This window comes from Triticum aestivum, chromosome 6D (genome assembly GCF_018294505.1).
Source record: "Triticum aestivum cultivar Chinese Spring chromosome 6D, IWGSC CS RefSeq v2.1, whole genome shotgun sequence".
Lineage (NCBI taxonomy): Eukaryota > Viridiplantae > Streptophyta > Magnoliopsida > Poales > Poaceae > Triticum > Triticum aestivum.
The window spans coordinates 129,634,607-129,646,705 of record NC_057811.1 but is presented as its reverse complement, the minus strand read 5'-3'; positions in this window follow the sequence as shown (position 1 = coordinate 129,646,705).

Below are 12,099 nucleotides of genomic sequence, written 5' to 3'. Positions count from 1 at the left end.
AAAGCTGATTAAAACATGCAAGCGTTTGCGAAAGACTGCTAGTAAGGCACTAGTGCATTTGACAGAAGCTACTAAATATGTTGGCGTTCAGCGAAAACTACTAAATCTAAAAAGCTAATTTGGATCATGCAGACTGCCACCCGGGGCCGCCACCCCGGCATCCATGCATGTCCAAGACACCACCAACCGCCCACATCACAATGCATCCACCACGATAGGAAGAGTAAAAGGTGTCTCCTTTCACTCCTAGCCCGGCATTAGTCACAGGCTTTGGGTCAGCGCCTCCACGATAGGAGATGCCCACGCCTGCGTCTCCAGCCAGTCTCGGCGGACCTGGGGAGACACAACCTCGAGACTATCGACGGCCATTGCCGAGCACGCTCACACAACGCCATGCCCGTGGCACCTGACACTGTGCTGCCCGACAGTGTAACGGAGCCTCGACCACCATCAATGCCCACTGTACTCGCGAGGAGAGGAACCTCAACGCCCATAGGCACCTCCCAGATCGAGCCCAGTTGCACCTACCCTGAGTGCAAACTCCGACTCGCCCTGGGCCCCATCCAGGTCCACACGAGCGCGAGCCCCAACTCGCCGCCATGCCGTTGGCGTAGAGCCAGGGGAAGAAGGATGGCTGCCACCACCTAGCACCACCGGTGAAGGGGCGACTGCCAGCCAGAGCGCCGCCACCCCACCGACCCGCACCACCTGCTCCCTGGACGAGGCCGCCACAGCCGCAGCATGCCGCACAACAACCTCACTATGCACGCCATCACGGTAGGCTGTCGGTGTTCCGGGACCCGGGGTACCCAGACTTGCCTGCCTGCGGCCCACGGCGTGGCTCCATCGATGGCCTAGTACGACCCACCTTCATCATCAACAACTCAAGACCCTCGCGAGGCGGACGACACCAAGACCTCCAGAAGGAGCGGCCTCCTCAGGCTGGCTCCTGAGGATTGGAGATTTCTATGCAAGCTTCACCTCGTGAGGTTCAGATGACGTGAGTCGTGACGACCAAGGCCAGGCGGGCGCCAACGGGCGCAGGACAGCAGTTTCCTCTTTGGTGCTAAGGAGGCAAGCACAGGCGCGGAGTCTCGAGGAATCAGTCAAAGGTTTCCATTCCCATGCAACAAGACCAAGACCACCAGGACGGCAGGATGGAGGTCATCGCCGAGCCCACCATGGCGTCACGACTAGAGGCTTTTGCAGGCGAAGACTACTTTTGTCAGGATAAGATGTACTAGTTGTCTCCCTTCGAATTTGGCCGTTGTCGGATCCCTTCGCGCCTCCATTTTGGGGGAAGAGGACCAAGGCCACTATAAATAGGACCCACCCACCACCATAAAGGGGAACCGGATCATTGATCATACTCCCCCCACCAGCTCAAGAACACACCTCCTAAGGTCGTTCTTCCACTTTACTAGTTCATCCTCAGCCCACCTCGAGGCCAATCCACCATAAAGCAGGAGTAGGGTTTTACACCGCAAGGTGGCCCGAACCTGGGTAAACTGCCGTGTCCTCTTTCCTTTTAGTTCATCGGGCTAGGCCATGGGATCGATGGGTTGGCAGACTGGGGAGGTTGAGTTTTTCGCACGCACCCCAGAGTTCGAATCTATCCAGGGTTTGCGGAGCCCGAAATCCGACATTTGGTGCGCCAGGTAGGGGTGCGTCGGAGCCTCTCTTCTTCCAGTCGATCCGCCACCGCCCGACAGTTATCATGGCTGACGTTCTGAGGGTTCACGTTGAGCACTGGGCTGCTCGGCCTGCTAGAGCAGTGTCTTCCGCCTTAGAGGATCTCCACTCCACGCTCCTCGCGGCCCGTACGCCACCCAGTGTTGTTGGTCGCGGGCGGCACGGGCTGCCGCCGCCCGCCCTCGCGCCGCTCCATAACCGCGCCACCACACACTCGCCGGGAGCAGGCGAACATGTTAGCCGCACTCATCGTGGCGCGAGAGCTGCTGTGATGCAGGTTGACGGAAGGCGGCCACAATGCCCTGCTGGAGTGGGTCGCCGAGCTTCTTGATCCCGCCTGCAGGGGTGCAACACCGTTCTGCACCCTGCCTACATCACAAACGGTGTCGTGGGCGCGTGCCGGCCCCCGCCATGCCCGCGCGCCCCTCCTTGGAACACCTGGGGGACCCAACGGCGCCAACCCGGCCCACAGGCTTGCTCATCCTACCCAAGCTATGCTACCTACGGGCGAGGGAAGCTCGGGTGGTGCCTCTTGGGGCCGCGCCGAGACGCCGCCCTATGGCCGTCGGAACCTGGCGCCGAGCCTGGTGGCCAACGATGCGGGACGGCCAGAAGATGACAATTTCAGATGCCTACGTACCTCCCATGATGGACCTGCTGTACACGTCAAGAGAAGGCCCATGCCCGTTCCCCTCACCAGGCTAGGTATCGGGGGCACGTGAAGCCGAGGCTCTCCGTGAGCCACCCCAGAGCTTCACCGACACCTTAAACGACAATAGCCACTGGGTACAGCTGATATCTCAGGAGCATGATTACGCTAACCATGGACCACAGGTGAACCAAGCCACAGCAGCAGCCAGGGACCCCAGGATGATGGCCCCGCTGCACGCAGGCGGAGTGCACTGGGGGCTGCGCGGGGGGAGCCTGGTGCCAGGTCCTCCTCCGCTCCGCGTGGAGCAAGGCCCGGCATGGAGATAGGTGCCCTGCCGGGGAAGGCGCCAGTGAGCCCTTCCCCCGGCAGAGGGCCTGCGTTCGCCGAGGGCACCGCCAGCATCCCCCTTGCCCCTTGGTCTCGTCCTGGTTTCTGGATGCCCCAACGGTGGTCGGGGGAGGCGCAGGGCGGGGCCCTCATCAGGCTCCATGGAAATACGTGAAGGTCTCCGCTCGTGACACTCTCACGTAATAATGAGTTGGGGCTGTACACGCCCCCGAGTCTCCTGAATGCCACCCTCGGGCCTCACGGGGGCTCCCACCCACGTCCAAGTGGAAGCACCATGCTCTGCACTGGCCGTCAACATTGTCCCCCAATGACTATGCCCACGCCCAGTGGAAGCACTTAGCGCCGCGCTGGTGAGAAGACTAGCTAGGTGTCGGACGCGGTTGTCTGCTTTTGCCCTCTTTTTGTAGCCCAATTTTCCATCTTTTGGAATGAGATTTGGAGTTTCGTGTGCTTATCAAACGAAAAACAGGGGGAATCTTTCTTGACTCGTGGTGATTTCTTGCCTTTTGGTTCGTGTTTAAAGAGTAAGGCTCACGCCTACTACCCCCTCCCCTGTGAGCGCCTCGCGAGCGGGGGCTGGGCGTGGCATGCGCGCGTCGAGCACGCTCAGGTTAGCCCAGGCAACGCCAAGGCCCCCCGGGGTCAGGAATGCAACCACCGCAGGACCACCGTGCGCACACCTTGCCATAATCCGGCAATCAGAATCCTCGCGAGGCTCTCTTGGGCGGGCCAGTAGGCTCCTCGGGAGGATTAAAACCTCGCGAGCCCTTGGGGGACACGCCTTGGGAGGAGGATGCTTCCGCGACATCAGGACCCGCTCAGGACCTGCGGGATCAAGCGAAAGTCGCGACAGCTACTCCGCTCAGGGGCCTCCAGGTTCACGACGCCATGTACCAAATTCTATCTTAAAGCATATCATCGTTCCATACATTATAAAGGCCCCCCCTTTTCTTCAAAATGCTTTAACACCCCACAGGGCCGTATCCGAAGTCTTTTTGCATACAGGTCAACGCAAGAAGAGAAATGCAGGCCTAGCCGGAGGCGCTGCCGTCGGCGTCGTCCTCATCATTCGCACCGCTCGCACCGCCGCTGGCTTCATCCTCATCATTTCTGCCTGCTCCGCCTCCTTCGGCCGCGATCACGACCGCGTCATCCTCGGGAGCGAACTCCACGACCAGGGCATCCACATGGTCGTCCACCCAGTTCGCCAGGTTGTCCTGGATGAGCCTGGGCACGGTAGCTATGGCGGCGTCGAAGTCAAAATGAGGGTCAAGGCTGAGGAGGTGACTGAAGATGCGTGAGAATGCACGTCCGAGAAGGCCCCGGCTTCTCTCCTCGACGAGCTAGCGAGCCCTCGTGGCCCAGTCCTCTAGGCGGGTCACGATCTGGGTGAAGAAGCGGAGGTGGCTGGCATCGTCATCCTCGTACAGATGAGGGATGCTCTCCTCACAGATGGTTTCCAAGGCCCGGCTGGCCCTGACCCTAAGGTCCTGGAGCATCGAGGAATGCGCGCGCTATATTGTCCGACGGTGGCACGCTTCGTTCGCAATCTTCTCCGTGAGAGATGTGGTGCCCTCAACCTGCTGCTGAAGTGAGGACAGGTCAGCGCGAGCGGAGGCCAAATCGGCTTGAGCGGAGGCCTGAGCTTCCTTGGCGGCCCTCTCGTGCTGCTCCGCCGCGTCCAGCTTCATCCTGAGGGTGGTGGTCTGATGACCCACAAGTATAGGGGATCTATTGTAGTCCTTTCGATAAGTAAGAGTGTCGAACCCAACGAGGAGTAGAAGGAAATGATAAGCGGTTTTCAGTAAAGTATTCTCTGCAGGCACTGAAATTATCGGTAACAGATAGTTTTGTGATAAGGTAATTTGTAATGGGTAACAAGTAATGAAAGTAAATAAGGTGCAGCAAGATGGCCCAATCCTTTTTGTAGCAAAGGAAAAGCTTGGGCAAATTCTTATATGAAGGAAAACGCTCCCGAGGACACATGGGAATTATCGTCAAGCTAGTTTTCATCACGCTCAAATGATTCGCGTTCGTTACTTTGATAATTTGGTATGTGGGTGGACCGGTGCTTGGGTACTGCCCTTTCTTGGACAAGCATCCCACTTATGATTAACCCCTATTGCAAGCATCCGCAACTACAAAAGAAGTATTAAGGTAAACCTAACCATAGCATGAAACATATGGATCCAAATCAGGCCCTTACGAAGCAACTCATAAACTAGGGTTTAAGCTTCTGTCACTCTAGCAACCCATCATCTACTTATTACTTCCCAATGCCTTCCTGTAGGCCCAAACAATGGTGAAGTGTCATGTAGTCGACGTTCACATAACACCACTAGAGGAAAGACAACATACATCTCATCAAAATATCAAACGAATACCAAATTCACATGACTACTTATAGCAAGACTTCTCCCATGTCCTCAGGAACAAACGTAACTACTCACAAATCATATTCATGTTCATAATCCGAGGGGTATTAATATGCATAAAGGATCTGAACATATGATCTTCCACCGAATAAACCAACTAGCATCAACTACAAGGAGTAATCAACACTACTAGCAACCCACAGGTACCAATCTGAGGCTTTGGGACAAAGATTGGATACAAGAGATGAACTAGGGTTTGAGAGGAGATGGTGCTGGTGAAGATGTTGATGAAGATTGACCCCCTCTCGATGAGAGATCGTTGGTGATGACGATGGCGATGATTTCCCCCTCCCGGAGGGATGTTTCCCCGGCAGAACAGCTCCACCGGAGCCCTAGATTGGTTCCGCCAAGGTTCCACCTCGTGGCGGCGGTGTTTCGTCCCGAAAGCTTGCTTATGAATTTTTCCAGGGTAAAAGACTTCATATAGCAGAAGATGGGCACCGGAGGCCTGCCAGGGGGCCCACGAGGCAGGGGGCGCGCCCCCACCCTCATGGATGGTGGGTGGCCCCCCTCTGGTACTTTCTTCGCTCGGTATTTTTTATTAATTCCAAAAATAACTTCCGTGGAGTTTCAGGACTTTTGGAGTTGTGTAGAATAGGTCTCTAATATTTGCTCCTTTTCCAGCCCAGAATTCCAGCTGCCGGCATTCTCCCTCTTCATATAAACCTTGTAAAATAAGAGAGAATAGGCATAAGTACTGTGAGATGACGTGTAATAACAACCCATAGTGCAATAAATATCGATATAAAAGCATGATGCAAAATGGACGTATCATGGTCCTGCCCTCAAGCTCGGCCTCCAGGAGCTCCAACTTCAGGCGGTACTCGTCGGCAAGAACCGAGCGGATCTTTTCCACCCTTTGGTCGACCTCCTGCTGGGCACTGGGCTCCCGAGCGGCAACAGCGTCCTCGGCCACGGCTACCTGGCGCTCCCTTACCTCCAGCCGCTCGAGCTCCAGGCTGCGCTCCAAGACCTCCAGTGCCAGCGCCTCCTCGCGTTCCTGAACTTCCTTCTCATCGGCGGGGGCCTCGCCCGGTGGTGCTGCCAGGGCAGCCCCGCGCGCCTGGACCTACCGCTCAAGGACGACATTCGAAGCTTGAAGCTCCCGCTCCTCGGCCGCTTCACGACGGCAGTCGGCGGCCCTGGCCTCCTCCTGAGTGCGGGCGCAAGCCTCATGAGAGGCTGCAAGGGATACCGCGGCACTCGCGCGGGCACGCCCGTGCTGAAGATGTCCAAGGTTGATGGCGACCTTCAACTGGTGCCACTTGTGCGCCAGTCGGAGGACCTCCATCTCGAGGCGGGCGTCGATGTCGGCAAGCTCTCCTCCGAGTCGACTCAGCGCTCCCATCGCTTCCCAGAAGAGGTCATGGCAGACGGTGCTACGCCCGCGCGCAAGCTCCAGCGCGCGGCCGAACCCGTCCTCCGCGCCGGGGGCTGCCAAAGAGGCTCCACATGGCTTGCCCATCCCTGGCAAGGAGCCAGTGGTCGGCGCTTCTTCAACTGTTCCTCGGATCTCAGTGGAGGTGTCGGGTGGCACGGCCTCGCCGCTCGAAGATGAAGCCGACGCCGGGGTTGCCCAGCCACTGGCGATGATCAATGGAGGAGGCCTCGGCACGTCTCTCGCGCCCCAAGGCTGACCGCGGGGGAAGACGCTGGGGGCACAGACTCATGGTCTCCCAGTGGCACATCCGCCTCACGGATGGACCTCGTGGCTCGCGCAGGTGTCTGGCGCGGGGGGCTCGAGGTCTTGAGCAGACCATGGACCTCCGAAGGCTTCGTCGTCGCAGCCAGAGGCGTCCTGAAGAGCCAGGGTCATGAGGGGAAGTGACGCGAGGAAAACCACAAAGATAAGGCACTTATTCGTCTACGGCTATGTACTTCCTCTGCTTCAAGGGTCGGTAGGCGTCGCCATTTCAGCTCGGGAGCCCTTTCCTCTTGCGGAGTGCTGCAAGGCCCAGACGAAGCAAACCAGGGGTTGGGGCATGACCCTTGGCGACTGGGCAGCACGCTTCCACCTCCGGAGCACTGGTCTGGGCTTCGGGGGCGGCGGCCTCAGGAGCATCGGGCCGCACCAGCTCACCAGCCTCGGCCTTAGGAGCCCAGGGCCGCACCAGTTCTCCAGCAGCCGCCTCGGGGGCCTTCGATGGAGCCTCGGGAGCGGCCATCTCGGGAGCACCAGACGATACCCGCTCCCCAGGGGTCGCCCCAGGAGTACCAGGCGGCGCTCGCCCCCCCTGCATCCACGTCCGGGGCGCACGCCGCGGGGTCAACAAGCACGGGAGCTATGAAGATGGGATTCTCGCGAGGCCCATCAAGTCCCCCTGGGCATAGCCCCCACTCGTCAAAGAGGGGCATCTGCTTCACCAAATCCTCCTTGTTCGAGCAGAGCCACAAGAGGTATCCGTCCTCCGGAAGCACGGCAGGCGCTGGCTTGCCCGTTAGGAGCCCGAGAACCGCGCGCGGCGTCTTGGGAGGAAGCGAAGGAGCCTGGAGCCTTATGGGGTCCTTGGGGCCAGTGGAGGTCCACATTGGGTGAGAATGGTGCTAGAGCAGGGCGATGCGCCGCCGGACGAACTCCCTCACCACCATCGGCGCTGTCACCCCGACCTTCTTCAACTTGGCCAGCCTGGGCCAGACATGGGCGAGCCAACGGTCAACGAGCTTCATGTGCCCCCAGCCGGAGCTGGGCACCGCCGGTACTCGCGGGAGCAGGAGCAGGAGCAGGGGGCTGAGCGTGTCGGCATCTACATACACCCACTGCTTCCGGAATCCCCTCACATATGGGCGGAGTGTGAAATCGATGCCCAAGCCAGCCATAGCTGCCATGGCCTGGAAGGCCACGCATCCCGAGTGCTGGCGGGTGTCGACTAGGTGGAGCGAGAAGAAATGGCGAAACAAGGCAACGGAAGGAGCAATGCCCACCATAGCCTCACACAGGAAGGCGAAGACGGCGAGGAGGATGATAGATTGGGAGTCCAGATGCAGCGCCTGGATCTGGTAATGCGAGATTATGGCATTGAAGAAATCAGAGAAAGGGGGATCAGGCCTGCCAAGAGAGCATGAAGATAGATGGGGATCTCGGTGGCCTCCATGTCGATCATAGCCCGGGAGGTGGGCCAAGCCGTCATCTCCTTCCACTCATTGGAATCGGCGGCGAGGGCTGGCCGGACCTTGGCCAACCCCTCCTGATTGATCACCATCGACCGCTCAAGAGCAGGCTCCAAGACCGGCCAGGATTCGGCCGGAGCGCAGGCCTTTCCCTTCTTCTTCGACCACGGGGCCATGGCGGCAAGAGAGGATTGGCGCCGGCATTGAATCTGGAAGAAGAGCTGCGGGTTCGCGGGAAAGAGGAGGAGCCAAGGGCGAGCACGGCGAACAATGATGGCGAAGCTCCGTTAGCAGCAGGCGGCCGCCAAGCCTGGTAGTTATCGAGGCAGCCTGGGGAAGTGGGGACGCCCGCGTCCCATCAAGAGCCACGCGTCGACCAAGGCCGCAGGTGGTTGGGGCCCGCGACGCTTCGTCCTTATTCTTTGGCTTCGCCTCGAAGCCAAGCTCGAGCGCGCCTTGGGCCCGGGGGCTACTGTCGGTGTTCTGGGACCCGGGGTACCTAGACTTGCCTGCCTGCGACCCACGGCGTGGCTCCATCAACGGACTGGTACGGCCCACCTTGAACATCAACAACTCAAGACCCTCGCGAGGGGCCAAGCCTCGCGAGGCAGACGACACCAAGACCTCCAGAAGGAGCGGCCTCCTCAGGCTGGCTCCTGAGGAGCGGAGATTTCTATGCAAGCTTCACCTTGTGAGGTTCAGATGACGTGAGCCGTGACGGCCAAGGCCAGGCGGGCGCCAGCGGGCGCAAGACAACAGTTTCCTCTTTGGTGCTAAGGAGGCAAGCACAGGCGCGGAGTCCCGAGGAATCAGCCAAAGGTTTCCATTCCCATGCAACAAGACCAAGACCGCCAGGATGGCAGGAGGGAGGTCATCGCCGAGCCCACCATGGCGTCACGACCAGAGGCTTTTGCAGGCGAAGACTATTTTTGTCAGGATAAGATGAATTAGTTGTCTCCCATCGAACTTGGCCGTTGTGGGATCCCTTCCCGCCTCCATTTTGGGGGAAGAGGACCAAGGCCACTATAAATAGGACCCAACCACCACCGTAGAGGGGAACCAGATCATTGAGATCATACTCTCCCCCACCAGCTCAAGAACACACCTCCTGAGGTCGTTCTTCCACTGTACTAGTTCATCCTCAGCCCACCTCGAGGCCAATCTACCACAAAGCAGGAGTAGGTTTTTACACCGCAAGGTGGCCCGAACCTAGGTAAACTGCCATGTCCTCTTTCCTTTTAGTTCATCGAGCTAGGCCGTGGGATCGACGGGTTGGCAGACTGGGGAGGTTGAGTTCTGCGCACGCACCCCAGAGTTCGAATCTACCCCATAGGCCACCACCAGCGGCCGAGACCACTGGAAAGGGCCGGCCCGCGCTCGCCTCAGCCCGCGCCACCCCCGGACAGCCGGCCGAAGAAGCCGCCCACTCCAGATCCGGATCGGCAGGCCCCCAGCCGTCTCCCCAACCAGGCACGCCCCGCCAACCCCCGTTGTGCAGCCTACCGTGCCGCCGCATCAAGGCATCACCGCCGGATGCCCCAGCCGCAGCAGTGCCGCATCGCCCTGCAGAGCTCCGCGCTTCCACGTGATGCAGCAGTCCCGCACCAGCGCACACCATATCAGGAAAGGAGAAGGGGCCCCGTCACCACCTATGCCGACCGGGCTTTGCTCGGTGGCGCGCATCAGCGACGGCAGGAAAAGGAAGGGGCGAGAGGGAGTCTGGAGGCGGCGGCTCTAGGTTCGCCCTCCCGCTCGCGAGAGCGGGGTCGGCCGAGACAGGGATCCTTTCCCGATTCCTCATTGGTTAAACAACTGGCGACATGCACCATCCATGAAATTTGGGTGTGTAACAGTAATATACAAAAGTAAGGGTCGTTCGCTCTCGATCAATTGCCGAATCACGTGGTTTTGTGGACATGCTGAACCATTATTAACAGACGAAAGTTGAACTCGAGTGAGCGACCAGGGGAAAGGGGAGTCGGAGGAGTCATCTGTATAACCATGGCGAACCAACCTACGGTTGGATGTTTAGAGCATCTTCAACGCCGATCCGCAAACCTCCCGCATGCGTCCGAACCGTGCTGTTCGGATCGCATAAGCCATCCAACGTGGTTCTTTTGGATTCGGGCTTGTAAAAACTAAGCATATTTGCGGAGCGGAGTTTCAGTGCACGACGGCATTGGTGCACTTTATCCTCGTCGTGCACTGCATGCATCGTGATGCGAGGAACCAGCGACAGGCTGTAATATAGGGACAATACATGGGTCATATACTACATGCGGGTGGTACTAAATACTCACATTGCGGTCTAGTATGGTGTGTCCAGCACCCGGTTTGCGTTATCACTTGTACCAAACATGATGGCATCCTATGCGAAAATTGGCCCAGGTACGCTTGCATGTGGTAGATGATATGGCCCAATAAGTACCTGTGCAACATTTTGCGTGCCTATTGTTTTAGCCCGGACCCATGCATTTCGAATCACTTAATATAGCCAGCCCGGGTGTGGCACATAAAAGCAAAAACGTAAATCGGAAGATCTCGGTGTTTCAGCTGGATCTATTGCATGCTCGACAGAAGTATGGAGTTCGTCGACATGGAGGGGCAGGTAAGGTAACAATTTTGAAGCTATGTTCTTGCAATATGGAGTTCTTCTAATTGAGCATTATTATTTTTCCATCTTAGATCAACAGCTAGTTTGATTCCTGAGTGCGCCGACGCGTCGCAAAGAGTTCGAGATGTCTTGCGTGCGCCATCAAATTGTTCGTCAGGATCATCTAGGGCTTGCCAACGAGTGGAAGCACTGGCAGCAAATAATGGGCAGCATGCAGCTGGTGCAGTGCATGAATCCTCAGGAAATGTTAAAATAAATAGATCCATCGAAAACCTCGGCGAGGGCTCGGCTTCTTGCGCGGCTAGTGTCCAAGATGGATCTTGCGATGTTCATGTACCAGATGCAAGTGGAGAAGCAACTTCAACTTGGAAACGAAGGTCAGTAACTAAATCAGTTGTGTATTGAAACTAGATTTGAGTTACAGACCAAATGATAAGAGATTATTAAGTTTTATTTAGGTTAATTTAAAAACAACTGTAGGATAATTTTAATTATTTTACTTAGGTTGTTTGCTTAAATAGAAACAACGATGTAAAAACACTTATTTGGATGATATTTTGTGTGCTGGCGCATGCATGGGGTACGGTTTGTGTGGTGGTCGTGCTATATGCAAAATGATGGCATGGAGTTAAGAATGGTTGGGCCCGATCAAGATGGCGGGCTGGTAAATGTGCATGCATGCATGCAGCTCATGGCCCGACTTGTTCTTATACAGTATATATTTTTTGGGGAGACATGGGGTGCATGCAGGGAGCTCCTACTGGACGCTCGTTGCGTCCAACAGGGCGCCGACGCACAGGAGGTGACGCGACTTCGCACACGCATGTCGCTGCGGTGCGCCGATTGGGCCGGCCCATTGGAGTGCGCTGCAAATACAAGTGATAATTTGCAAAAAATAGCAGGGCGTGATGGCTGGGAATCGAACACAGCACTTTCAACTTGCACTCGCACCCTACTAGCCACTAGGATGGAAGCGCTCAGTCAACCAAACTACAGCAGAAACCTACAAGAACTAAAGAAAGTATAAGACTGTTCGAAAAACATCCTTTACGATTTTCCAAATAGCAAAAACAAAACATGAATGTTTTATCGGACGCGAACATTATTTTTCTTTTTACAAATTATGAAAAAACTCAAACATTTTTCAACACCCAAACGAATTTTGGAGACGCGAACATATTTTTTAGAATGGAAACATTTTTTAAACTACCCAAAAAACTGAACAGGAACAATTTTACAAATTTTGAAAC